This window comes from Apus apus, chromosome 5 (genome assembly GCF_020740795.1).
Source record: "Apus apus isolate bApuApu2 chromosome 5, bApuApu2.pri.cur, whole genome shotgun sequence".
NCBI lineage: Eukaryota > Metazoa > Chordata > Aves > Apodiformes > Apodidae > Apus > Apus apus.
The window spans coordinates 53,961,598-53,985,284 of NC_067286.1; the positions used below are offsets into that span (position 1 = coordinate 53,961,598).

At 36.9% G+C, this 23,687-nt stretch overlaps 1 protein-coding gene across 1 annotated transcript in view; it reads right to left on the reverse strand.

Annotated features, from left to right (window-relative positions):
• Nucleotides 1-22,712, reverse strand: part of BEGAIN (brain enriched guanylate kinase associated) — a 154,237-nt gene extending 131,525 nt beyond the window's left edge. The window contains 1 exon segment of the mRNA XM_051622581.1: nucleotides 22,690-22,712. The gene's annotated coding sequence lies outside the window, so the exon portion shown is untranslated.
• Nucleotides 22,713-23,687: the final 975 nt, after the last annotated feature.

Genomic DNA, 23,687 nt, shown 5'->3' on the forward strand with positions numbered 1-23,687 from the left:
AGTACCACACAACTATCCTGCCATTTGTGTGTCTGGGAAGAATCCTAGTGTGCCAGAGGCCCAAAGAAGACCTGGGTGTTGTGAGAGTCAAAGGGTGGTTGGGGAAAATAGATGAGTAGTACAATTACTGAAGAGAAAAGAACTTGATTTAATTTTTGGCTACAGACTGCCCAGCTGAAATTACGTAAGTAAAAAGGAATAATTTCTTCATAAAGAGTAATTTAAATAGCATACATCAGGTTAACATTTTCGTAGATTTAGATGCCCTTAAAAGTGTTACAGATATTTTTGTGCACTTCCAACACCTTTCTTGGAAAGTGTTATGTTTGATACTCAATAAATCTCCCTAGAAAATGTAACACTTTTGCCATTACTAGAGATGATACCCTGATCTGGAAGAAAAATAATGAGTTAACGTGATAATACAGTATAGGTGACTTTAGGAATAACCAGACTTAATGTTCTGGACTGAAGAACAGTTTACTGTAATTTAGAGATTTTCTTTTAAACAAACCAAAGCAATCTAGAAGCTAGTCTTTCCCTAGTTTCTTCTTTCTGTCATCCAAGAGGTACATACATATGCCTTGAAAGATTCTGTTTTGACTATGAGGTTCATAAGCTATATTGAGTGTGAAGTAACCAATACGTATTAGTGTTACGATTCACTGTCAGCTTGTCTGCTCTGGTGAAAAAATAAAGTTGTACAGAGGTTTGGGGGACAGGTTTTGGCAAATGCGAGTCTAATCTAGTTATTGTTAGAAGGACCTGGGAGTGACACTCAAGCAAAACTGAAAAGGGGCTACTCACTTTAAGTAATTTTAGGAAACTGAGGAGTTAAAGAAGCAGTTGCCCATGTCTTGAGGCATTATGATAGTAAGTACAAGCTTCAGTTGTCCCTCAGTGCCTCAACTCCCACTAAACTAATACTTTCACCTATAAGCATCTTGTAGTGCTACACCTTTACCTTGCTGACCAGACCACAAACAGTCCATATAGATTTCCTATCAGATATAAAGATTATATGACACTTTATCACTCATCAAAATTAATTGTCTATCCTGGAGTTCAGGAAAAGTCACAGATAATATAATGTTTTCAGAACAGGCTACATCTTAAAACATTTTAACAAAAAACAAACAAAGGCATAAATACCTAAGAATATCAAGAACAGAAACACTCCTAAGCAGCACAAGTCAAGTACTTTGGTTTTATATTTGATAAGCACTACAGTGGTTTTGGGAAAATTTCCAGTATACGTTACCATAAGGACTCCTCAGTCTATGCAAATAAGGGAATGAATTGCGCATTCTGTGAGGGAATTCCTTCAACTTTCTGAAGTACATTAGTGCAACTCATAATTTTATGAAAGGACCTTGAAACACCACAAAAAACGGATTACTTTTAGAGTTATTTTACAGCTAGGCAAACTGAGTCAGTAAAGATGTGCCTTTACACACAGTTACACAATAAACCAGCCAAGGCAATTGTGAGAAAAGACACCATTAGCACCTTCCATGCTCTGACCATCTCAAGAAAGATTTCTTCTGCCTCAGGAGCTTCCCTTATTGTCTAGAATTAATTGTAATACAAAGGTCTCATAAGTAGCCATAAACAATATAAAACTATGTCCATATTTATCTAATTTTGTAGTAATGTTTATCTGGAAAATAGTTATTGGTAAACAAAACAACAGTAGTCACCGGAGCATCTGTGATGTTAACATCTGTTCAACAGAAAGGAAGGATTTATAAAGACTTTTATTACAGCAGTACACATACATCTTTGTAAAATTTTGTTATAACTTAGAGGACACATGCTAATATTTATTTTAGGTATTAGACTTCATAGTTTTGAGAAAGGCAGTAATCAGGTTATTGATCTGTAGTAGTAAAATAACTGAGTTACTAGAAGAGGAACCTCTTGTTTTACTTCTGATGATAGAAGTCTAATAAGAGTGGAAAATACTTAATCTCTAGTTGTCATGATATTTAGTTAATTATTATGTTATTAAATAGTGACTCAGCCAGAAGGGTTATTTTGTTTCTTTCTTGTCAAGGAACTGGAGAGGTTATGCAATGAGAAAGTGAAAGCTGAAACTTTCTTCTCAGCACACTTCACTTTGTGACTAACGTTTCCCAACACATTGGAGAGATTTAAGATTTATTTCCTTCAAGGAAGGAAGGAACACTCAAGATGTGAATAAATACAAGAAAAGCAGGAAACCAACCACGGCTGTCAATACACTATTTATAGAGCTGTAACACTGCTGTGGTAATATCAGACAGAGACACAATAACCTGTAAAAAATATTTCTGCAGACCTGAGCTCAGAAATGAAGCAGTCAGCTATGTTAGTACCCAGCATTTGTTCTGAAGGCCTGGTGTTTGAAGAACAAAGCTTCTTCCCTTCTCAGGTTGCTTCCTGCAATATTAGCTCCTACACTCCAAAATGGGTATGAGGAAGGAACAGAAGAGCTGCCAGTAGCTTGGGAGTGGAGCAGCCTTACTTATTTCTGCCTTTGCCTTTTTCCAACATAAATAAACAAATAAGTAATAATTTGCCAACAGCTTCCCTTCTGCTGTAGGGGAATGTTTCATATTTTGTTGTAATAATTAACAGGCTTTTTGTTATTTTCCACCACCATATGCTTCTTTCCTGCTGTGTATTAGCAGCTCTCCAGTCCAGCTCCCTGTTTTACAGCTTGGGGATTTGATCAGAAGACTGGTTGGGGAAAGTGGGTAGAGCAAAGGGAAGGTGGGAAAGGGGGGCTTGTGCACTTACACCCTAACACTGGAAAGACAACTTGGAGCTGTGTATGGTCTGCTGTTGTAGCTATCAATGAAGTAAAAAGCCATTTACTTTTAACTGGGGACTGAGTGCCTCGACAAATGAAGCAAACTAATTTTGTTTTAATTATTTATTGTGTTCCAATTCTCAGTACTGTTTCTGGTTTAATTGTATTTTTAATTAACTGCATTGATTTTAATGGACTGTACACTTCCCTCACATAACTTTGCTGACTGGTTTAGCATTCATTTTGGTTTACTACAGCACCAAAAAAGAAGGAAGAGGAGCCCTCAAAATACTGACAAGTGGAGAAGATGGACATATTTAAGGCAAATTAAGGCTCTTTTCTGCACTTTACTGCTTAATATGGGCACTCATGTAGAAAATTTTAGCAAATTTTTTTTGCTACCAATTTGTTATTCCATTTAAATTCCTTATGATGAGTGAGTAACTCTGGCTTTGTATGCTTTGCAATATGGTGTTCACATTTCCTCCCTGAGATAACCTCTCACGTACTGGGCAATATTTTCTACTGCTGTTTGGGGATTGGGGCTGTTGAAGTGTCAGGAGGTGAGTGTTTGGCACAGCCCTGCCTCGATCACCACTGTGTTTGTGTGCCCTGTTGCAGGCTGAGGACTCCCTGAGGCCCACCCAGTGGCTGCAGGACTTTCTTGGGATCCACCAGGGCAGGGTGAGGGACACCTCAGGTAGTCAGCATCATTAAAATCTACTGGTGCCCTCCGGCCCCTGACTGCTCACCAGTGGCAGCTGCTGTTTTGTTTCATCCGGCTGCCTCACAGGCAGTCCTGTTTTTTGTGTTGCAAGACTATGATTCAGCTCTGAGTCTCCAGAAATAGGAGGTGTCTTGTGCTTTCTGTGAACTCACAGCACCGTGCAGCATAGAAAGTGGTGTGAAGGACAGGTTGGCTGCTGCTTAAGCAAGTGGTTGTGAACCTGGTTTTGAATCCTCAATAGCTGCTCGTTTTAACTGTGTGCACACAGCAGCTTTTTGTTACTATAGTTATCTAGGGAATAGATTTTCTTTGGGGGAAATATCTCTTTATTGTCAAGAGAACAAGTGTTTCTGTATGAACAGGCCTAGTATTTACACCTCATTGTCTTCTGTTTAGAATGCTCTTTATATCCAAGCAGAAAGCAGGAGGCAGAGACTGCTATAGTGATCATACTTGCCCAACTAACATAAAATATTAATGGTAACAGCTCATAAGCTTGACAGGTACAGATGCACGTTTGAATAACTTTAGTTTATCTTTGCAAGTAATGAATTTACTGTCAGAAACTGAGAGCTGGTGGCCAACATTGTCTTAACAGAAGGCTTTGGTGACTATAGTCTATGAGCTATCTGTTCAGCAGCAGATACTCCAACGATGTTGTATCCAGCTTACTTGAGTTTTTTCAGCATTAAGCTCCCAATAAGTTCTGAAATGTCCTTTTGCTAGTGAAAAAGGAAACAAATTAATTGTGGATAAAGTGTCGATTTCAAGGATGAGTGACATAGTGAGATGTTTAAACAGCTTCTCTACAGTCTAGATACTGAATATTTTTTCTACAATATAGAATAAAAGACTTGAAGGCTTTTCCACCAAGGCTGATTTTCAGAAATGGGAAAGCTTCCTATAAATTTGTTAAGTGCCTTCTTACTGCTGGGGAGTTCTCATTTTGGAAATTTCACAAGTATCCTCTCAAGACTATTACACAGGGGTATAAATGTACTACTGTTGTTGCAAAATCAGACAAATGAGCAGAACTGCATGTTTTTCCTACTCGCTGTAGCTAGAAACGATGGTATCTCAAAGCATATACATCTGGTTGCTAATATCAAATAGCATTTGTCCCCTTGAGAACCCACTCACAACTGAATATTATGAACTATCATCTCAATAAGATTTTCCTATCAGTTTTGCAGCTACCTTTTAATATTTTTCTGGCTTGTTTATGAGAATATCATGGAAGACTCTTTTAAAGCCAAGATTTATGGCATCTGCATTTTTTTTTATCCAGAAGATATGTTTTTCTGTCATCTAAAATTCCTGGCACTGAGGAGTTTCATCTGGGAAGGTCAAATTTAAGCTCTGTTGCAAAGAAGTCATTGAATGTCTGAGCTAGTCTGTGAAAATGCCATTATTTTTTTTGAGCTTTATGAAAAAATATGTATTTTATAAACATAAAACAGCTTCCAAAATGGGGTCTTGCTTCTCCTTATCAGACATGAGGTTAAAGCTGGTAGTTCTGAGATATGAATCATAGTGTTGGGGCAGGCAGGCGTCATTTCTGAGGCCCACATTTAGTAAAAGCCCTCCAGACCATCCAATAACTCCATCCAATAAAAATTTCTGCTCTGAAAATCTTGAAGTTTCTTTAAAATTCTTAAAGTTTCAATGCTACAGTGTCTGATGTGATACTAAAAGCTATGGAACACCAAGACCTGCAGAGAAAACAAATTATTTCAAGTGCATCTTTGACACGGTAATGTAATGTTACATTGCTTATCTCTTTTCTACCCCTAAAATCCATGCTGTGTTAGGTAAATATTAAAAAGTTAATTTCTATTTCACTCAGGTTATGTGTTAAAGCACAGTGGGAAGGGGAGTAATATTATGTCTGTGTTTCTGTTAATTGCAAGCAGTGTCCAAGTGATAGACCCAAACACCTTAGAATGTATAGGGCAAAAATAGCACTCACAGATAAAAATTAAGTCAGAGCAATCTCTGGCTCTGGGCAGTGCCTTATACTTGAATTTTCTTTTTATAGAATTCAAAGTTTTTCATTATGTTGACTAGACAAAATAGTTGTGTTAATTATTACATATGTCTGTTGGAAAAAGTCACTGAATGCTGAAGTCTTCTGCTCCTGTGACATACCAAAGCCATGCTATGGCAGGGCAGGAAAAAAATATATATTTCCTGAGCACATCAAACACAGCCTGGTGGGTGAAGGAAGAAATGAAAAATGGGTTGAAACACCTTAAAAATCTTTTTATCATAAATGACACAAAATGGCTTTTAGGTCAAAACTAGGCCAGAGAAGAAAGATCTATTGGTCTTTTCTACCTCTTGCTCTTTTGCCTTCCCATTTCTGGCTCTGCAGTTTTCAGTCATCTCTGCTGATGGTAATTGTTATAAGCCTGTTGTAGCTTCCATTACTCCGAAAGTACCATTCCTTTCTAGAGGCACCCAAAGATAGAGAGTGCAATTGAGAAGTGATTTTCAAACTCAAAGGAAGGAAAAAAGTAACATTAACAAAAATCACTGGGAAAGGAACACTAAACATTTTTGATTGCCAGTGTTGTTTCCTGTGGCTGGTGCCAAGAGATATCAAAGTCAATGTGAACTGCATGCACTCAGCATTTTTCTCTGGCTGAGCAGCTGCCCCTCTGAAGGCAAATAGTAGATTTGGCTGGAAAATAATTTTGTGTTCTGTTTGGAGCCCTGAATCCTGTGCAGAAATTCATCATTATAATAATGATGTCTGTTCCTTTATGCAAACATCTCCCTCCTCTCTCACTTTCTGACTTGGTTCATCCCCTTCTTCTCTAGAAATGAAGGGGGTGGCAGAGAAAGGGGAGGAGAGGTGGGCAGGGCTGAGAAGGAGGACAGCCCAAGTACAAACCCTAACTTGATTGATTTGATCCCATTGAAAATACATCTTTTTATTGTCAAGCAGCTAGGATTGTCTTTATTTTTTCCTGTCTTGGATAAATAGCTTACTCTTTAGAGCACTAGCGTATAGATGTCTATGCTCTGTAAAGAACATTTTTATTTAATTTGTATTTGATAAGCTGAGAAGCTGTAAATGACCATATGCATCGTCTTAGGAACTGTATCTTTATGCATCATGTTCGAGCAGACTAAGGATCCATTAGTGACCCAATGGAGGTGTTTTAGAGAGGGCAAGCAGGACTCTCTAAATACCATCTGCTCATACTGTTGCTTGTAAAACGATGTCACATCTGCTGCTCTAAAAGCATTATGCTGATCTTTCCTACAGTACATGGCTGCTGCGTTCGTCTTAGCAGTGGAAAAATGACACATTATTGGGACAAGAGGTGTTAACTGTAGATGAAATTGCACATGGCCTTCTTGGCTTCCTATGTCTTGTGACTGTACTATACATTTCACAAAAAAAGGAAGGAGAGGATTCAGCATTTTATATTCAACTGATTAAACTGGGTTAATTTTTGGACTGTTAATCTGTACTGAGCTCCATCTTGCCCTAGCTTGGCTGTTGTTGCTACAACTCCTGCTACTACTAACACAGCCAAGTCCTCTCAGAGATTGTGGAGATAATTAAGATAGATTGATTAGTGGAAAATGAAGCTTGTCTTTGATTTCTTTCAACCATCAGAGTTTATAGCTTAAGAGTATTTGGCTGCCTAACACCTATGAGGTATTATAAAGTTAATTTACCTGCTCTGCAAGCTTCTAATGTACACATCTGTGTACATTTGCAATACTACTCATTATGACTGCATCCAGAATGACAATTTCCTAATAGTGATGTATAGAATTAGAAAAACTGTCAGTGTTGGTATCAGAAGGAGATAGGTTATGATGATGCAATAGGAATCCTTGGAAGTACTGAGGAATTGCAGCCCCAGTTGACTGAAGATATAATGCTCAGCTTTCCACACCCAAATTCAGTTGTTTTGGTCTACAATTCTTATACAATATTACCAGACACAGAGACTGTTTTCAGAGATCTACACATGTAGAAAAAATAACAGAGTGAAGTTGTTACAGTTTACACCGCTAGCAGCTCAGTGCTTATACTTGCTTCATATGGTAACAATTTTAAAGCTAGTAAGTCTGAAAATTGCTGTATTTGTCTAATGTCTCTGCATGGTGAAAAGAAGTGACCAACATTTTCTCTTAATCAAGTTTTTGATAAGGGAACTAAGTAATGTATTTTAATATCTATTTTGACAAAACACTTTCAGACTACTGACAGCAAGATGATCATCTCCAATTTGCAAGGCAGAGGGGAGCAAACTTTTAGGTGTTGTCATGCAGGATAGCATGACAAGAGATAGGCCAGGATGCCAGGAAATGTGGCCATGTGACATTTTCCACTGCCTTGAGACTCATATGAGGCCTTAATGATATGATCTGTCATGTACATGTGGTGTGATAAAGAATTGAAGCATCTGATATTGTTCTTTTACCTTCCTCTGGTAGCCTTGAGTTACCAGAGCTATGGAACAGAGCTTCATTATTTCTGCTATTGTGGATAGTTCTGTATTGTTCTGCCTGTTAAAAATAGCAGGAAGAGACCAGAAAATAGGGCATTGGAAGGCTTTTCAGACCTGTGATCTGCTGCTGGCTTGATCACTGACCTCCGTCTCTCTGTGTTTCTGGTGCCATGTGTGGGAAACTGTTTTTACTGTTTCTCTTGTGTACTGCATGCACGCGTCAGTGAAATAATAGTTACTTTCAATTATAATGTGTTTGAACCCAAATCTTACTTGTAAACATCACTGCACTGTAAATGGAAAATAAAGATTCGGCATTAATCCAAGAACAAAGCAATTGCCTCTTTTAAGGCATGGTAGCTGGCTGGAAGGGGTGAAAGAGAAGAAATTCTTTTATAAAAGAGCTTTGGCCTACAGCAACAAAAATTAGCATCTTGTCTGTTCTTTCAGTGAGATTCTGTTAGAACTTGGGTGTCCTAGAAACTGAGTTTCTTTAGAAATGGAGGATTACTTACATTTTCCACTGCTGTGGCATGCTATCACAGCCTTCTCACCAACTGCCCAATTGAGGCATATTTTATAGCATCTAAAGTTTTAATTTCCAAAATGTTTTGTACAAGTGCCATTATTCCAACCCAAGCTTGTTTTTTGAGGCATCCTCTGCACCATATTGGAACATTGTGTTGCTAGAAACTCAGAGGGGATGTTGCAGCTTACTAAGTCATTTGTCTTGATCACGTTTGACCTTGTTTATTCTGTGTGATGGGGTCATGTCATGACCTTAGGTGACGTGCACAATTCCTTAGGATATGTGTGTATGTAGTTGCAGTGATTAAGTTAATAATGAAATATTCCTAAGTCTTCTTGCACACACAAGGAGTGCTACTGATAGTTTCTTGCAAGATGGAAAGATACAGCTCTTCTATGAATTAAACACAACTGCTTTCCTGTGACCAAGGAAAATCAATGTCTAATATTGTGTTCTCATGGTCCCTTGCACAGGCAAAAGTAGATATGTAAAGAAAAGATCTAGTTGCAAAGTTGATCATTGTTAATTTAAGACTAAAGTTAACAGAAGTGTAATATTCAGGTTGATTCAAACTTTGAAATGCTGCAGTCTTACTCAGGTCTGAAGCCAGTCTCCTGTGCAATTATTTAAGAACTAAACTTTTACCCATAATTTTACCCTGGAACAACAGCAGTAGTATCCAGAGCTTTCCTGAACGCATTAGTTACTTGGAGCAAATGTATTTAAGATAAAATGTGTATTAAAAGACAGAGACAAGTCTCCTCTCATGCCTGGCTTTCTTTGAAACACATCCTGAATTTGTGGAAAATACATTTTGTTTGAACCCATCCACACTTCTGTCTGTGTTGGTCTGTCTTTTGATGGTCTCTGACAAGAATGTCTTTTCAGTTCTGAGAAACTTTCCATTGTGTACAACCCTTTTCAGACTTTTCCTGCATTTTTCAGCCTAGTCAATTGGTAGTTCAATTTTGGCCTGAAAGTATGACAAAGCCTTGAGTTGTGCCTACTCCTCTGCTTTGGTGAATCCAGAGGCTTGCTTTCATCTAGTTAGATCATTTTGCTCTCCTGCAACTCCAAGTTTAGATCAATGCACAAAAATTAGAAATAATTTCATCCTGCTGGCCAGTTTACTAAAATATTTAGGCTATAGCAATATCATGTCCATCATATTTGGTAACTGCTTTCTCTTTAACTTCAGTCACTAAGTGGAGCATCCTTATTGATATTGTTAGCTGTCTGGAAATTGCTCTGCATAGGCCTACAGTGAAGGCTGTTTCTCTGTGAGATGTCGTGTCAGTGACAACTGTTTGAAAAAACATTAAATACTTGCTGAAGAAATGTCCCTGAATATTTTGAGCAGTTCTCAGAAGTCTGTAAGTTGAAAATCACTTTACTGGGTCTGGATCCAATGTGGACACATCAAATGCAGTGCAGACACAGCTGTGGAGACCTCAGAGGTCTTCAGACAACATGACAAACAGGAGGCAATGTCACATCACTCCTCTTCTGTGACATTTTTTTATTAGGTGCTTGTTTCTTAACCTCAAACTTTCAGGCATGTTGTTTCATGCTCTGCAGGATGTGTGTTATATACATTTACTATCCTGTTTTTTCTATATAAGCCAACGTAACCAGATCAATTTCTTTCTCTCAAATATTAGCTTTTGCATATGAATAATAACTTGGCAACTAAAACATGAAACAGTTTTAGACAATATTCTATATGCTTATTCAAATGAACATTACATAACTAAGTACTTTTAAAATATCTTTTTTAATAATGGCTCCCTAGATTGTCTGTACAGTTATCCTTTTGCTTCTTACTATACATGCTTCAGGTGAGGACTTGTATTCAATAAATTGCATTGAAGTAAAAGCTTTTGCATGCAGGAGACAGGAACCTGTAGATATGGCTGAACATGTTTTGCTTTTGTTTTTCACCCTACCACTCCTTTCTTTTCTCATGTTGAGCTCTGCAGGTTGAGGCATTGCCGGTTGAGGTAAAAGTCTTGGTAACTAGTGTTTCATTTAGATGATTAGATTTAGAGCAGACTGATGCTGAAATTTGAGTAGACTGATGCCTGCATTAACCAAGTGGAATTACAGATCATGCAGGAGTATTTAGTACTTGATTGGTTGGATGTTCAGTATGAGCAAGTCCACCGGAAAAGATGCTCTGACAGATGGCTAATTGAAATGTGAAAAAAGCATATCCTACCATGGACTCAGGCTGGAGCCTCCTGACCCCGTTGCAGGATAGCTCCCATTGTGGAGCTGTGACACAGCAGTATGCATATTCTGCCTGTGTTTCAATGGCTTTCCCCTCTTATCCCTCCAGCCATATTTGATAGGTGGTAATTAAAACATCCAAGGACATTCTATAAAATCCCAAGCTTGGACTGCTTCTTAACACTGGGATGCTCTCTCACTTGCTACAATCCTCTGAAAATAGAAAACATTTTGTTTCTTGGCTTTTAAAGTGAAACAGAATTTTAAAAGTATAATGCAGCAGTAGTAGTTCCCATTTTAGCAATGTCTGTGTATATGTGTATAGTCTTATGCAACAGTTCCTGGACCTTTATTGTTTTAGTAAGATTGCATCGACTGCTCTGGAGACAAAATAGCACAATGTATTAGTTCAAGGTTTGGCAGCTCAGGATTTTTGAAAATACCAAATAAGCAGAGAACAACAATTTCCCTTTACCCTCCTTCATAGATGTAAATGCCTCTTCCTCAACCAAACAAGGAAACTCATAAGAAAAAATTAAAAACATAAATATTTTTTACCAGACCATAGAAGAAAGTGTCAGCCTTTTTTCTTTCTTTTCCAGATCTTAAGGGTTTTTTTTTAAAGTGAGGAAAGAAATTATCAATCTAGGTGTATTAATGCAGACACACAAACCATAGCAACATTTTCAGGATCTTAGAGGTCTCACTAGTACTTCACCACACTAAGCTGTTTAGTGTAAAGATACCTAACCAAATTCTAAGCAAGTGATCTTGACAACCTGGGTAGTCTGCCACTCTACCCTCTTCACCCGTTTCTAAGGGTGCCTTGATCACTCATATGGAGCTGACCCAGTTACATACACTCTTCATTGTAGTGCAGGAAAACCTTTCTTGTTTGATCTCTTGAAGTCTTCTCTTAAGACAACAAACTAAAAGGACTAAGGAGTTGTATCCTGTCTTTCCTTCCTCCAGTACCTCCTAGAGCTGGTTTCTTCAGCTACATTTTTGCCACCCTGGAGGAAAGTTTTGTACACAGTAAGAGCCCACCCAGGAAGACAGAAGCACTTCTCAAATAGTCACATTAATGCACACATACTTGTCACATATCACGCCAAAAAATTATTTGAGAAAGAGCTCACCATGCTTGTACTTCTAGGCAGAGATGCAGATTTTGCGGCTGGCATTTTTTTGCTTTGAGAAATCATAATTTCTACAGGCAAGGCGGATCTAGTTCCACATGAAGCACCATTATCAAGTGACTTGAGAGAGGGATTTGTATCCAGGGACAAGGATTTCTCTAATTTGCGTGTTCGTGCTCCAGCTGCAATGTCATCATCTACTTCTTCATTGGTTTTCCCATCTGGAATGTTCTTTTTCCAGCTTTCAGGAGACTTTCTTTTAATATGCAAATCATCTAGGCTTCTCACACTGAATGGAAAGGTATTTTTCAGTTTAGCAGCTCGGTATGCCTTCAGGCTCATGGGATCAAGTACTCTGAAAGTAACTTCATTAATAAACTGAGAGAATTTGAGTTTAGCTTCTATTTTTTCTTCCACAACAGACAATGAACTTGATGATCCTTGACTCACCAAGCTTAAATCAGATGCAGAGGAACTGCTTTTCTTGTGAGTCTTCTTCTGCTTCTGGAGCTTTTGGCTTGTGTTTTCCACTTCTGCTGGATATAGAGAAGAGTGCTCCAATACATGGGTTTTTTCACCCCCTTTCTGGCAGTGCTTTGATCGATTAGGTCGATACCCTTCATCCTTATTTTTGCTTTTAACAAAGCTTTTAGCTTCTGACCTTGTGCTACCCTGTAACTCAAAGCTGTCCTCACTTGAGCTGCAGCGTTTTGAATAACTGTTCATTTCCAAATCTCCAGAGAGTTTCCTCTTCACATTAGCTCCTACTTCTGGTACAAGTACAGCAGTGGATGCACTGCATATTCTTTCTTCAGTCACTCCGCCAATCCCCTCTTGCTTGACTGGTCTTCCAGGCACAGAACCCTCTGGCTTAATGGGGGCAGTGGAGCCCTTTGACAGTGACTCCATTTCTTTTTGTGTCTGTATGTCAGCTGGCATCAGTGAAAATGGCATTACCATAAATCCTCCTCTATCTTGTAAGACAACAGGCATGATTTTGAAAGGCATAACAGTGTAGCTACCACATTTTATCCTATATACATCACAAATTATGCATAGGTTTCATAATTGGATCAATAGCACAATCACATTATTTTAATTAGCCTTACAAATGAGCAGAATCTATAGGGCATGCAAATTTTCCAGGGCACTGAATGTTTACTGGATGAACATGGGCTTTCATTGATCCAAAGCAGCATATGATATATTCCTCTCTGTTGAACTGGAAACCAAACTACCATGATGTAGATCAATTCTCACTAAGTAAAGTCCAGGATGGTTCTCTTTCAGGGCTTTTTGAAATCCGATAGTAGAGAAGGTCATGTTGCACTGTCCTAATATGCTACTAGTGTTTGCTATTCTATTAGAAAGCTTAGCGACTGATCTTAGCAACCCAGAAAAGCAAAAAGAGAATGTGATTCTTACTTTCTACCTGCATATTCTTACCATAATTTTCGTTCTAAAACAATTTTTAAAGGTTTGAATCCAAAACAAGGTGCAGTATTTCAGTATTGTAAAATAGTCTGGAGTAGTAATGATGGGTTCATAGAATCTTAGAATGCCAGGTTGGAAGGGACCTCAAGGATCATCTGGTCCAACCTTTCTAGGTACTAGTCTAATTTATATGAGATGGCTCAGCACCCTGTCAAGCTGAGACTTAAAACTGTCCAATATGGGGGAATCTACCACTTCTCTAGGGAGACTATTCCAATGTTTGATTGTCCTCATAGTGAAAAATTTACCTCTTGTGTCCAATTGGAATCTCTCCAGGAGTAACTTGTGCCCTTTCTTGTACCTTGCATGTGAAGCTTTTCTCTTTCTTCACTGTATTTATAGAAAGGCAAGTCTGAACTATGAAGTGCAGAATTTCTATCTTTGCTTTGTATATTTGGGAAACTAAATACTAGTTGCAGCAAGGTTATGGACTATAGTCTGACTTCATAATCAGCGTGAATGTTGGGTGTGTCTCCCTGATGTGCTGACACAGGAACTGGCCAGAGAAGGAACTGACTGATAAATTGTGTTTTTTTGCATCTTCTTATTTTAGCATAAGAATGAAGGCGAGTAGTTTAACTCTTTTTGTTTTGTGCAAACCAGACTCTGCTTACTTCACTGTCATGGCTATCACTATGGCTTTCTGACTGATAAAATGGAGCAGGAGGAGAAAGGAAAATAAGTGAATCACAAGCAAAAACCTGATTGACCTCCCTTAAACACAGATAGGGATACATGAGGATGATCCCTCAAAGGGATCAAGGAGCAGGAAAAGGTGATAAGGAAGGGAAAGAAAGTCAGTGAGGAGCACATTTATACGGATCATACATAATTGACAGATGAGTAGCAGCTGGGGTTGAAATGTAGTTCCATGAGTTTTTAAAGAGGACATTTTATTTAGGTTTCTCATTACAAGTGAGTTTACTCACCATGCAGAATTTATTGTCTGCATGTTGGTAATTACAAGACTCATTTAAATCATAGTTCATAAAAGTTGCTGATGTGTTGCAAATCTCTCAAATTAAAATAGTAAGTGCATTAAATTTGTAAATAACAGTGGGACAAAAAGATTCTTCTTTTAACACATCAGAAATCAATTGCTTTTACTAGAATTACTTTCTGAAATGCTTCCATATTTTCTATGGGATTGTGCTATTTCATTCTATGTTACAAACATTATCTGGATTGCAGGGACAATGTGGCTTAGAATACAGAAATCCTGTTCACATTGTCTTGTTTCAGATTAATTTATTCCTCTCTCACTTGAATGTGAAGGGTGACAGTTTAAAGGACTGGCAAATGCTCTCTGTTGTGAATACAAAGATTTTCATGACCTTTTCAATGCAGTAAGGGAAAAATATAGCACTAGTCCCTTCTTGAAAAGCCAGAATTTAGGGCTTTTTTTGAAGTGTCCTAATACAGACTTCTGTAAATGTATGGTTACTCATTGAGTCAAACAGGATTCCCCAAAGAGGCAGGGTCTACACTAATGCATCTCTGGTCTTTTGCCTTCCAGGATCCATTAGAACTTGGCAAAGTGTGAGTTCTGCAATTTTAATGGTCTGTATTAATATGGCTCTTTCAGAAACCGAGTAAGTCTTATTCTTGAGCCAGAATCTGTAATGACTTATACTTATTTGGAGAGAGCTTTTTAAATTTATGATTAATTTGGCTTATTTGTGCATGAACAAAGCTATGTTAGCTACAAGCACAAATTCAGCTCTCCATTGCATATGTGCAAATTTTAAGGTGTGAATCTCACAGAAGTCTATGGCATGGCCAACAAAAATGGCTCATATAATTCTTGTCTCCTGTCAGGAATAAGCCCATTTGTTCTGACATATGTTATTTGTATAGCAGTCAAATATCTATATATGTGTATGTATATATATATATTTAAATAGGAAAAATATCAGGTTGTAGGTTATAGGTATATCAAACTTTTGCCTTTTTTTATACTGCTGCTTCTCTTTTTTTCTTTTTTCTTTTTTTTTTTTTTCAGATTACTTCTGCCTAATGACTTTAGACATATGAGATAAACATGCAAAAATATTAAGAAAAAAAATTAAGCCACAGCTACAACATTACAAAGAAGTCTTTTTACCTGCATGTTATAGAACTTTTCAAATCAATCCCTCTAAGTCTTCATTGGAATATATGTTATCAAATTTTATAGAAAGACTAATTATTGGGTGGACTGTCTTAAATTCACCAAAACATTCTCTAGAGACTCCCTGAATCACAGAAATTATTTCCACTAGTCACATGTAGAAGTAGAGAAGCTGAACATTAAAACAAAATGTGCTTAATAATCTGGATGTTTGAGACTTTGAACTTTTCTAATGATTTGACATTCATTATGTATTTTCCATATGTGAAGTGACTTAATGTTTACAGTCTTAAAATTCTTTTGCTTTATGTATCTAACTCTCTTTGAAGACATTGCTGATAAAGAGAATTTCTCATTTCAGTGCAAGCAGGTATGTCTGTGAATAGCAATGCATTGCTGCAGTAATGTGGGCTGTACTCTTGAAACAAATACCTTCAGAGCTGTATTAATGATGACATTCTTCTGTTAATTCTTGCTACAACATGCTTCTTCTAGGTGGATGATTGCTTTATTTCTAAGTTCTTCTAAAACTGTGATAGTGACATTAACATCATCCGAAGAGAAAAACTTGTGTATTAGTTTTGCCCTATTTTAGGAATTGTGGGCATGGTTCAAGGAATAATACAGTATGGCGGTGCAAATCAGCTGAAAACTGTCTGACCTAAGGGACAGACTTGACTGTAAATTAGATGTCCTTTCTTAACAGCTCTGCCATCACCTTTTAATTGACCTTTGGTCAACACTTTCTTCTGTATCCAACATTAACTATCCTTAAAAGCTGGGAGAGGACTGTCTTTTTCTATGCATTGGTACCTTGCAAAATGAGATCGTGATCAAGGTGACTATCAAGACTCACAAAACGATAATTCGTAAGTGAACCATTTCTAGGGGGTTTGAGTGGATCCAGACTGTAATTTTGTGTAGTGCAATGGCTAAGCTGTTCTATTATATTTTAATATTATTGATATAAGAATACAGAGCAAATAAGAATAAGAGCAAAACTGATGCTTTCCTACTAATTGACTGACAAATCTGAAAAGTTTATAACAGAATGATAGCTAAGATTGTAGCTTAAATGGGACTTTCATAATGATTCAGTATTTAGTTTGACAAGACTGAAGCATTCAGGGACTTGTCTAGTAAACTTGTTACTTAGACAAACACATTAATATTTTTCTAAAGGTTAATTTAGGCTTAGTTGTATTCTGTCATTTCACATAGACATTATTAGAATCTGCATATTTTGTGTAAAAATGGAGCATAACAGAGTTACCTCTTGATGCATGACTTCATGTAATGTAATGTCTCCACATTGACCAGTGTTTGAAGGCTTTAAAATTGAAATATTAATTTTGTGGGAATTAAAAGAAATTTAATTCCCCCTTCCCTTTTAAATAACATTTCTGTTTTTTTTTAAACTTCAGGAGGTTTTAATTTTTTGTAATAGTGTTGAAAACAAATGCAAGCTATCCATGTAGGGAAAAAAAGCTGCAGTAGGTTGTTATGACAACTGAAAGTTTGTGTAGAGCTCTGGGAGAGATGAACATTTTTGGGTCAAAGCAGACAATGTTCAACAGTTCTAGTACAAAGGAAGTCTGCAAAGTTTTTATATACCTAAAATTACACTTTTGATACATTAATAATAATGTATTCAGCAGTTATCTACATTAAAAATTAGACACACCTAAAGGTTTTCTGCATTTTGAGATTCAGAAAAAATATTAGGCTAATAACAATAATAGTAATAAATGTAACTGTGATTTTAAACAATACCGGGGTTTATTTTAATTCCAATTAAGATTGGTTCCAGAGCCTTTTGTAGTCAGTGAGTAGACTCCTGGATTCTGGCTCAATAATCAGTAATTACACTGGTCTCTGTACTGTTCTTGCTGCCAAAAAGGGTGAGTTTTTCCATTACAGTGGAGTGTATTTCCTATAAATAATTTTGTGCTAGACCTCAGCCAGCCTTTCAGCTGCTCAGAAATACTGCTGAAGCACCAGAGCCAAGCCCACCAGAAGTGGTAGGAATTACAATTCATTTGATAGTTGTCAGTTTGCCCTACAAATATGTAAATCCTTCAGCATACACTTCACTCTCAAAATAGGTATATCCCAACTCTTCTGGTGTCCATCCTTGTTCAGACATAGTCTTCCCTCCTGCCTTTAATGAAAATTTTATCACAATTTAACCACTACTCTTTGCACCCAATGCAGTTAGTTTTCGAGTTTTTTATGGAACCTTTCTGTTTTGCAATTAAATTTATCCCTTTAAATAATACAGATATTCCACTATATTTTTTGTTTTGTTTTTGTTTTGTATTTCTATAATGATTGCCACATACTCTTTTGATTTTAATACAAGGCTGTCTAGCCCAATTTCTTCAGCAAGACAGTGTCGGCTAAAAGTCTTCTCAGTGTTGTTTTATTTATTTACTCCCCAGAAAGTGTATCACATTTCCAAGCTAATGGGAACAATGTCTATTTCTAGGACGTTGGATGTTGCTCAGCAGAAATTCCATTTCACTAAGTACTACTTTCACCATCCTTTTTTTTTATTATTATTAGTTGTTGTTGTTGTTATTAGAACAAGTCATTTCTAATGGACAGGAAATGCAGCCAGAATTGCCTGTAGTCATTTTACCTCACTAAGTTCTGCTTTAAAGTTTTCCGGTCCTAACGAAAATTCCAGCAGATATTTGCTCTGACTCTGTGCGATACAGCTGCCTTCAGGACCAGCAGGTTGAAAGCTTAATTCCATTATTTTATTGAATAACTTCTAAAAGGAAGGAGTTAAAAACTCTTAAAATTAGTTTTTCCTTTCTCTAGCAATTGTTGGCAGCTCTGCATTATACAACGACGAACTGAAAATTAGGTCCGTGCTGCCACCATTAAGTTACTCTGGATTCTTAAAAACTGCTACATTGTATCACAGAATCACAGAAGTGTCATGGTTGGAAAGGACCTCTGAGGTAACCAAGTCCAACCACTTATTGGCATGTAAAGTTCCTGTGCTATCTTACAGACCAGAGACGTTTAAGAAACTCATGCTTCTATGCAGGAGTATGCATGGTGGGCAGCATCTGCACTCAATCTTGAATCTAAATCTAAAGGATGTAAATTCCTCTAATTTCTCATTCATCTACCTCCACTACGATGAGGAAAACATTCATCTGTCTTACAACTGACCAAACACATTGCAAAAATTTGCTGTGCCATCTTTCTTGCCAACAGTTGCAAGTCTGATTCATTTAATTTGTAGCTGTATACCAGATGGTAAAAGAAGTGTTGAGGATTAGAGGAGAGATGTTTTTAGCATAAAACCTGCACTACCCTGAAAACAGTCATTGTTCTCTGACAAAAGCTGCAGTTGCAGTAAAACTAGAGCCAGCCACCCATTGAATACGCAAACTATATTTATAGCTTTAAAAATTATTTAAAAATTAAGGAAGAGAAAAATGTAAGCACAAAGTGGTTTAACATACCAATTCAAAAATTATTTTCATAGCAATACAAAAGAAGAAAGTAGTCTTTCCATTCAACACAGGTTCTTACTACATTCAGTATCATTCTGACAGAATGGCCTCCACTAAGGTGTAAGCAAATTAATATCACTTGTAAGCTGTTGACTGCTGTGTTGCCTGCTCCCTACCAGTAGAAAATGGCACTGTGAGCAAATTACTCTGTGTGCTTTTAAAATTCCCATGGGAATTTTTCCCTTTCATTCTCCCATGAAGAGCTCTTCCTGAAAAAGACAGAGAAATGAAGCTCCAGTCAGTGATATTTTTGCAAGGGTTTTAAGTGATCTTTTATTTATCCACAGTTCAGACAATGGACTGCTTTGAAGAGAGAAATGAGTGTCAATCTACAATGTGAGGAACAGATTTGTGGTCTAGTTAGGCTGAGCTTCAGTGTACATACACTATAGCATTTCTCTTTGTTGGAACATCTTAACACTAAAAGCTTTTCATACCAAATGAGAGATTTTTGTCCTCATCCAAGAGAGAGGGAGTTTCCTAGCTAAAAGAACATAATAGAATCTGTGAATAACAGTTTATTTGTCAGATTAGTGTCTAGTGACCAACAGCAGCTGGGTACCTTGACTGTGAATGAGTCCTCAAAATGCTTCCTGTCTTCTGCCAACCTCATTTTCTTGCTCAGCTTCTGCTTTAGCCAGCTGTTTCATGAGCTCTTCTTCACATGCTCTGCCTTCTTCATAGCCGTGCTGTAGGATAGGTAGAGCTGTAGGTCATCTGCATTACTCTAGCATTTGATTCTGTGTCTCCAGTTCACTTTGTAGTCGCTTGGTGAAAAGACTGCAAAATACTTGATCCTTCTGAGGATACACAGATGAGGAGTCTTAGTTTCTTCCACTTGTCCTTGAACATTTGTGTTTTTAGGAAAGTGTCACATCCTTGAAGTCTGTTCTTTAACCTGACCTGTTTTGAGGCAGGATGGCAGTGTCATGTGGCTTTCCAGATTGGGTATGCTCTTTTCCTCATTTTACTCTCCATTTTCTCTCTTCCTGTTTCCCAGTCCTTATAATTGTATTATTATTATTATTATTATTATTATTATTATTATTATTATTATTATTATTATTATTATTATTATTATTATTGTTTGGCAAAAGAGTAGGAAAAGGTGTAAGAAGATTTACTACAGTAGAGAGAAAAAGTGAGGGAAAGAGTAGAATTACTTCCCCATGCAAAATTAGACATGGAATAACAATACTCTTTTTCCGGAGGAAAGAAAATATTTCCCTCCCACTGAATTCTGCTTGATTTTAAAAGACTTAGTTTTTATGTAAATTTAATTTCTTTTACTTAAATCCATTCCTAATTTGATGGATGCCACAGCCTGCAAGACTTGCTGTCTCTGAAATCATATAATACCCCTTTTTGATGTGCTATCACCTTACTAGTGAACTAAGGCTACCCAAAGTCCATTCCTGTAATATTTTTTGACATCTGCAGGAATATGTAATTCTACTAATTAAATGTTAAACATGTAGGAAAGTTTAAGACTAGGAGGAAAGTCTTTGTTGAATGCATAAACCAAAAAGGAAGAAGATATTGCTGTGATATTCACTTTTATTTCCCCTCTCTCATGACCTTATTCAAATTAGTAAATTCTTTGCTAGACTGAGTTGTTCAAGATTGTATTTCAAAAATTCACAGTTTTTTGTGGAGGGTCAAATCCCTGGGAGCTTTGACTTTCATAAGGACAATTGACCTGTATTAGATTTGTGGGATTTCATTAAGATCATTCTTTTGAAACATTAAAAAATCACAAAGCATAAGGAAGGAATAAGTCTTTTCATCAAGGTGTCTCCTTGATCATGAAGTCACCGCTTCCCCCTAGAGGCCTTACGAATACAGCCTTCCTCCTGCACCTCACCCTCCTAGTCTGCCTCAGAAACAGTTACTTCCCCTTGTTGCTGAACAGTAATTGCTGTGGAAGTGATCAAAGCTTGTTAGTGATGTTACTAGTCACCGATGTCTCCTTTAGTCTTTCAGGGGTGGTATCATAAGTTGTACTGCTTACTGGCCTTGTTACAACTATCCCTTGCTTTCCTGAGATCTTGTAATAACTTTGGGAAGGGTTGTGGAATGTCAGGCTAAACCTCTCCTTTGCTGACTTCGAATTTATTATGCTGTTCAGGGCCAGCCCTAGGAAGCTTAGTGTTGCTTGCCAAAGGAAGTATGTATTATTGTTCACCATAACTCTAACACAGTAATTTTGTCATTTTGTTATCTGCTTTCATTCTTTATCTTTCTATATGCTTAGTGTGCCAAAGACTTTATACTTCTGTACACAGTAAATAAGGAAATGGTTGTTCCAGTTCAACATGTCCTGGAAAAGTTTGCTTAAAAAAGCTTGCCTGCATATAAATGAGTCGACTTGGCAGAATGTTTTTAAATTTGTCATTATGAATAATTTGAAAATAACTGGGACAAATAAATGTTATTTTCTTGATTTTTGTTGCCATGGGGTGTCGGGGGATGGAGAACTTCAGCAAGAAGAAAGTACTTACACAGTTTTCTGTGGATGTTAACTAAACAATTTGATATTGCAACATATTTTTCCCTACATAAACCAGTATGACAAATAATAGTATTTAGTGATACAGCTCAGTTTTGTGTTAAAAGTTTCCAAGAAATCAGTATGAGTTGCAATGTCTGAGATACAGCTACAACATAGTTTTGCTGAGTGCTGTAAACCTTTGTGTTTGCAATCAGAGTTGCATGTCATGGGAATCGGTGCTAAGCAGCTAGGACTAAATAAAAAAAGAAATAAAAGTATTTCTTTGCATGTGGATATATGTGTATTTGCACACCAAATACAAAGGTAGCCCTGTGGGTTGCCTGGTCCTAACTCCTTTCTGCTACAACAGTCACAATTTAAACATGAAGCAAAATATTGCTATTTTTTTTCCTTCAACTCCTTTAGTCCCATCCCATTTCATTATATTAAAAAGACATGTTTATCAGAGCTGTTTAAAAACTCTTGCAGAAAGCATGCTATGGTAGGAGCTTTTTGTTTTGGCAAATGGTATGTATTTTTGTTGTTTCTCATACAAACAATTATTTAATCTATACTCTGCTGGGTTTAACAATGATTGACTAATACTTTGTGTAATTATAAAAAGTCATGCATTACAAATATTTTCCTTCAGCATTTAATACAAATCTGAGATAGATTTAATATGTACATATTAGCTTTATTAATAATATTAATGCCACTATCTTTTTCCTTTATTAAATATGTAAGTGATTTTGCTAATTTCATACTTAATGGGCAGTAACATATTCAGAATACATGTTCCAGTTCTGATGAGATCAAATAGACATGTTCCATGATGTGCATTATGCAAATAAAAGATACATAACGTCTTAAAAAAACCCTATCATGACAAGTCAGTAATAAATCGTTCCATTAGCTTTCTAGCACTGCAGCTTTGAGAAGCTTCATCCATATAATTTGCTGTCTTGTAACTTAATGTATTAAATATTTCCTTTTTAAGGCAGCAATGTCTGCCAAATGAAACAACAGATTTTGTTAATTCATGTTTAAGCAGGCATTCAGTTGTCATATTGCAGCACCACTAATTCAATGCTGAAGACTCCTTTACTATCTGCTATGTATTTTAAATGAAAAAACAGACATGTTGTTAAGAAAAAGCAATACTTACTTGAGAAGGATTCTGCAAGCTCTGTTCTGCTAGTCCACAGACTGAAGTGATGGAGCCAGATTTAGAAGTAGCTTATTAGGTGCATACTGCTTCAACAGTTACAGCTTTTCTCTCTCTCTTTTTTTTTTTTTTTTGACTGAAAGACAGGATTGTTTTATTTTAATGAAGCCAGCAGAGAATGATGTGCTGTCCATGTTGCTATGAGAGCATAAACTTGCAGAATGAAGTCAAGCAATTGCAGTACAACTTATCAAGGGTCATTTGCTATCAACTTGCCAGTGCTTTTCTGTGTAGCCACAAACTTCAACAGCATGAAGGAGGGCCATGATATGTCACAAATGCAGGCAATTACTAGTTAGTCATGTACACTCGAGATTGAAAGTGATGGAGTTGGTATTGTTTGTGAATATGAGCAGAAAACTGGGTAGAGCCAAAATCTTTATTTTGAAGCATACTCTGGCTTCCCTTAAGGGGACACAAGGCTCTGATTACAACTGAAGTGCAGAGAAATAAGTGTAGGAACTGCCTCTGAGCGTTCCCACAAATCTGAAAAACTGTCTTTTTTCTTTCTGGTTGATAATCTATAATATTTTTTTTTTTTTTAACCATCACCATATTTTTCAGCATACACCAACCATTATAAAGGCATTTGATTATGGTTATAAAATCTTCACATGTAAGCCATACACACTTTTGGAGTTTTAGTGATGTCACCATTTAAAGTATTTAAATGTTTTTGTTAGAATTCTACCTGTGGGAAGCTTAACATAAATATGTACATAACGATTCAGTAGTCAATTGTATCTCCAGTACTGCACTGCAGAAAAGAAGCCATTATTTAAATTTAGCTCTTCAGCTTGAATCATTCCACTTTAAATGGTCTTTTGCCTGAGAATGTTTTTTGACAGAGAGAGATCTCATATATATTTATCAATTGAGAATTACCATATATAGCCAGGTTTTGGCTTATCAAAAGCACTGAACCTTTCGTCTCTAAT